The sequence below is a fragment of the Montipora capricornis genome, chromosome 10 (genome assembly GCF_036669925.1).
Source record: "Montipora capricornis isolate CH-2021 chromosome 10, ASM3666992v2, whole genome shotgun sequence".
NCBI classification, from domain to species: domain Eukaryota; kingdom Metazoa; phylum Cnidaria; class Anthozoa; order Scleractinia; family Acroporidae; genus Montipora; species Montipora capricornis.
Window position 1 is genome coordinate 41565379 of NC_090892.1, and position 5885 is coordinate 41571263.

Below are 5885 nucleotides of genomic sequence, written 5' to 3' on the forward strand. Positions count from 1 at the left end.
AAGATCTAACGACTGCTGAAGTTCGTTTTGAACTGCTGTATGACAAATCAAAAGAACCAATGACTGTCTTTCCCATTGCTTCAATGTCAGGGAGTCGAATCTTCATGAAACTGTGACTACTGCTCTTCAAACGACCAGCTTGTAGAGTGTTGTATCGACTCACAATTGATCTCCGACCTTATATCAGGACTATTTCAGCTATTTGACGTTGATTCGATATTATCGCCATTAAACAGAATTTGCATAAGAAAGTTCTCACCGAGAACTTAGCATGCGGGTGAAATTATTGCCATTTCACTACCAAAAACGCTGTAGCGTGCTTGAGTAATATGCATAAAATGGCAAGCCGAAACGAAGTCGGGCTCGGATAAAAACGACTTTTAATAAACTTCAAAGCAAGCCAAAAACTAGAAACTGAGGCGAATGCTATTAGATTCCACGTAAACAAGTGATAGTGGATTCCAGAAAACACCAAACTGCAGGAAGGCTGTTTCGATATTTGCTTTTGAATCACTTTGATAGTCAGTTGAATAATAACCATCTAGAATTTTCTACCAATATAAAAATAGCCGACCTTGTTTTCTCAAACTAAGACTTAATATCTTGATAAAACGTCCAAAGAGATGAATACAGGAGGTGAAAGGAGTTGAATATACAGGGGTGAAATATATATTCGAACGATCATGCTTTTAATGTAAACATCTTTTGGACACTTAAAATCCTGCGTCAAATTAATTACCGCTATCACACGACCTAGAATTTTCCCTTTTACCGCTTAAAATTTTCCCACTTTATTGTTTTCTTTCTAGATCGTTTAGGTATTGGGAAAAAGTGCAGCTGACAATCCTGCATTCCGGCTGCCAGTTCGCCGAATTTAGGACTTCATTGTAAGTCAGAGGAAACAGCATCATTTTCAACAAGATCGGTTGCAATCAGATTAAACACCCGAAAAGGATCACTGTGTATCTGGAGCCATTCGCAACTGAAAGTGGAATCGATGTGGCTGACACCATCTTCCCCTCTTTTACACGAGAACAATTTTTATGAGCCAAGAACGTTGAGGCTAAACTGAGAGATCGTGAAATGCTTAGTTTTCTCAGAAAGAACAGATGAAGAACCTGTCTTAGGCTTAAAATCTACCTAAATGTAATATAACGAACTATTTGTTCTGATCCAATTACTATTAAGTAAAAGGTGCAATGAACTGAACGCAGTACAAGCAAATGAAACCGTCTAACACGACGTACATACGCGGGCCTTTTCACACTGTTACGTAATATGAAATCAACAAAAAAATGAATGAAACTAGGCAAATTGAATTAAGGCGAATTTTAATTCTTTTAAAAAAGCCTTTCAAATGTGATTTTTTTTTTTTTTTACTTGTCTGCTCGGCTTTGTGTTTTTCACAAAATGTCCGAATATTGACCAGAGAAACACAAGTAAAGATTTCGACGGGAAAAGACACCTTCAAACAGGCTGAACTTGGAATGGAATATACAATCACACGGCAAAAAATACACTCCGTTTTCCATGAACAGCTTCCTCACGGACGAGAAGCTTTTGAACTCAGTGGTGTAAGCGGCCTCGGATAAGGCGCTGTTGTTAATTTGCGTTTTGTATTTCAAAAAAAGATAAAAAACAATATTTATTGACTTTAAAGGTTTACCACTTAATTTTTGGGGTCTTATAAATGCATTGTATGCATACAGACCCCTATAAAGTCAGAGGCAGATCTTGATTGTCAGTCAGTCAATATAACATCATGTTCGGAAAAGTCGCGGACCAATGATCTCGCGGACCAAGGATACCATACTGTATTTCTTAATCTTTCATATTCTTCATTTACTTCACGATTTGCTCTAACATGCTAGTGTTCAATTTTTCCAAGAGCCTAGATACCTTGTAATGTTTTAGCACGACTTATTGCAACATATATTTGACCATAGTTAAGGCTTCTTTGTTTGTTAAGATGAAAGCTTATTACTATTCTATCTCTTGTCCGTATTTGTACTTTTTGGACAGTGCAAGCCCATACTAACTGTGTTCTTTGTATCTCAGGTAATGATAGCTTATTAGGTCTTACTTTTATCTTTGCCAAGATGGGTTCAATAGCTACTACTTTGTTTTCTTTAGCATATATTGAGTATTGCTATTATTTATCCTGTTTTGTCCTGCTTTATCATGATCAAACTTAATGAATATTATTGACGGCCTTTGAGTATTTGGATTGACATATCAATCTATCTATCTTAGATGTCAATATTAGCTGTAAGCATCACTCTTGCCGTTTCTTTAAAATCAGTGAATTTCATAATCAAGTCCACCAGTTTCAGATCTTCGTCTTGCCAATACTCTGTTAATAAAGCTTGTTTATTAACATTGTTAGGATATTGATCGGTGGCTTTCAGGGTAAACATAGCTTTAGGAATCACGGGTAATTTTAATATACCAACTTTATTCATTCAATACAATGAAAGGGAGCTAGAGATACCAGAGGTTAGCCCTAAACGATGGTATCCACCCGGACGTTATTGATCTAGAGTCGATTTTGATGAGGGAGGAAAACCGGAGTACCCGGAGAAAAACCCTCACAGTCAGACTGAGATTGACTGAAACTCAGCCCACCTACGACCTCGAGGCCAGAGATGAACCTGGGTGGCAGAGGTGGGAGGCACGCTTGATAACCACTGAGGCATCCTGACTCCCCTTTTGGAGGTTAAGCTGATATAAATCACCAAGAGCAATAATACTTATACCAGCAAAAAGCTGTGAGTCGTTAATATCAAATATCTCTTTTAGTCATTGATTAATATAGAGGAGAGTAATGTTACCAACCATTGAGATCTCATCTATTATTATTACGTTCAACTCAGACGGTGATAATCTCATTTGTGTTCTTTTCTGGTCAGATATTGCAGGTAGGAGATCACCCGTTATTTTAGGTATTGCTAATGCTGTGGTAATGGTTGTAACATCAATGTTTATTGCTGCTACTCCAGTAGATGCTGCTAGTAAGACTGTTGGTTTCTCAGGATTCATTGGAGCATGTCTATAGGTTTTTTAAGTGTGGTAGATTGTTTTAATCAAACGACTTTTCCCAGCACCACCACCTCCAGTTATAAATAAATAAACTGGTTCAACATTTTGTGACTTCAGGCTGTTGTGGTTTTTCATTTTATTTCTAATCCATGAAAGCACCCTGTTGTAAGCTTTGCGTTGCATTTTTTTTAATGATCTAACTGATTGACGTAATTGATGATCAGATATTTCTGTTGGCTGATTATACATTGTTATTGCTGATGGACTGCGATTTGCAGTAGTTTGGGGATTTGCAGCAAGCTCTGAGGGTACTTGTTCATTGAACACCTCATCTACTGATGATTCATCTTGGAATTCTAGTCGTATTTCAGCATTCTCTAAGTTGATCATTTATAGGATCATATGAGTGTATGGCAGTTCCCTGCTCGTTTCTTAGCCATTCTAGTGCTTCTATTACTACTAAATAGCTGATAAAGATGATGTAGTGTGCAGAAAAAGTTGTCTTAACTCTGCAAAAAGCAATTATAAGAGAAAGATCAGCAGCAAATCAAAGCTGTAAAATTCTGAACAGGTCCTGAAATTTGAAGCATACTTAAGGAATCCATTTCAGTGCTGTAGTATTATGGCCAATTTTCAACCAATCACGCATGGTAAAAGTGACACCGCAGTACCAAATTCTGTAAGGGCCCAATGGAGTTGAACTAAGCATAAGACCCCAAGTACGCATTGCAGACCTATTTTTCTGATATCTACCTAGCAAAATGGCAAGCACAAATAATTTCAACCTCTTTACCAGGTCTTTTTCGCCAAGGGAGGGAAGGCGAAATGGCAAACCGAAATTGAAGACGGAATAGGCTATTTCCGAGTTCATGTCTGCCTCCTCTTCAATTTTTTGTAAAGCGAGTATGTATAGCAAATATATCGATGACGCACCTGTTGATATTAATGTTCCAACCAGAGCCTCATTGGGTGCGAAAACAAACGGTTCTTTTGTTCAGTTGTTGGCAAATTTGTATATCAAAAGAAATTTGACGTCCATGTTTGTAGGGAAGATATCTGTTTACAAATATTGCTGTTGTTATTCAAATTTGCCAATCACAGGAACAAAAGACCCTTTGTTTCGACAGCCAATGAGGCTCTGGTTGGCACATTAATGACAATAGATGACGTCAACGATATCTTCCGTATAAGTGCAAAGTTTTTGCGAGGATAATTAGTTCTACTTTACATATGAAAGAAAACTAATTTTCACAAGAAAAACTTCGCACTTAGACTCGCTTTGAAGAGGAAATGGCCTATTACTGGGTCACTCCCCTGGTAAGTGGTGTCTTTGTGCATAGAGCCTTCTCCTTGTATTTTCTTAGGATCAAGAGGGTAGTGGAAATGCGTAGATTTCTGTGGTGGACACAGTAGAATCATTAACTAAGCCTGCAATGGCGTCGAAAGTCATGTAACGCGAACGGCGTTTTAGTGGGTGGATCCTTAAACAAAATATACCCTTATTGAGCTCAATAATGAAAAGTCAGTTGGATAAACTAGGCAGGCGGTGAAAAACCAACTCTTTGAATCTCAAAAGCGACGAGTAATGGACTTCGACAACAATCTATCGCCCGTCGAGCCGAAATCAAAGTATAGTTAGTATTTGCCGTCCGCCGCGTAACCTTCATTTCCACTCTCAAAATTACCTCCAGAACCTACTTTTTGCGTAGAATAAGCTTTTAGAATGATGTTCTTGTTTTGCATAAAGCAAGCTAACATAATCTATACGTTGCTGAGTTCGCATTTGTTAGCGTTAATAGTATTTTCGGTCCGATGCTTCTCCCATCCAGATACTAACCCCGCTGGACAGGGTCAACTTCAGTGAACTCTGGTATTACAAAGCTGTCAGATGCTCAGAGGGCACGCTTAAACTTGTGGTGAAAATAAGTTGTGAGGGAACTTGAAAATTATCAACATGTCAGCCCAGAAGCCAATGTTTCTCGCTTTTCTTTTACTTCTTATTCTTCAGAGACTGGAATGCTGTAGTTCAATACCACACAATTCAGTGCCTTCTGATTTTCTCTAACACGTACCACAGGCAACCCAGTGTATGCTTCACGGAAGCATCTCGTTTAAGAAATAAAAAACGTCCCTATGTTAGCTATCCTACAAAGCAAGCTAAAAACTACAAACTGTGGTTACTGTAATATAAGATAAACAAGTCATAGTGGACGTCAGAAAACATTTCGATATTTGTTTTTGTATCGTTTTGATAGTCCTTGAATGAAGTTTCAACCAATGGTTAAGGCACAGTCACGTGTAGACTGATATCTTATTCCATGTTACTCGTCGAAATGATAGGACTTCCAGAAACTCACAGATTTTACTGTGACACTTGATTTTGGTTTCCTTGGTAGAAAGCCAATTATCTTACAGTAGACTCTAGAATCTGTCTACCACCAACTTCTTGACCAACAAACTCAACCCGCATATGACGGAGAGTCTGGGAATCGAACCCGGGTGACATTGGTAGGAGGCGAGTGCTTTCACCACTGCGCCATCCCTGCACCTAAAGAGATGAAAATGAAGACCATTTTCAGTCGCCCGCACCACCCTCAATCTCAAGGCAAAGTGGAGAGAAGCCATCGCTCCCTTAGAAACTGGAGTTTGATTTTTTAAGGATGTCCCAAAAGGGTCTGAACTGGGTGCAACATCTGCCAACGAACCAGGCTATTTTAAACGAGGATCCGAAGGAGGTCTTGCAGTACAAAACATCTTTTAAAGTATATCACACCCGAAAGCATATTTCTCATAGGTCTGCATCGGTGACTGCAGAGTTGGTGGAGAATGCAGGCAAATGCAAACCA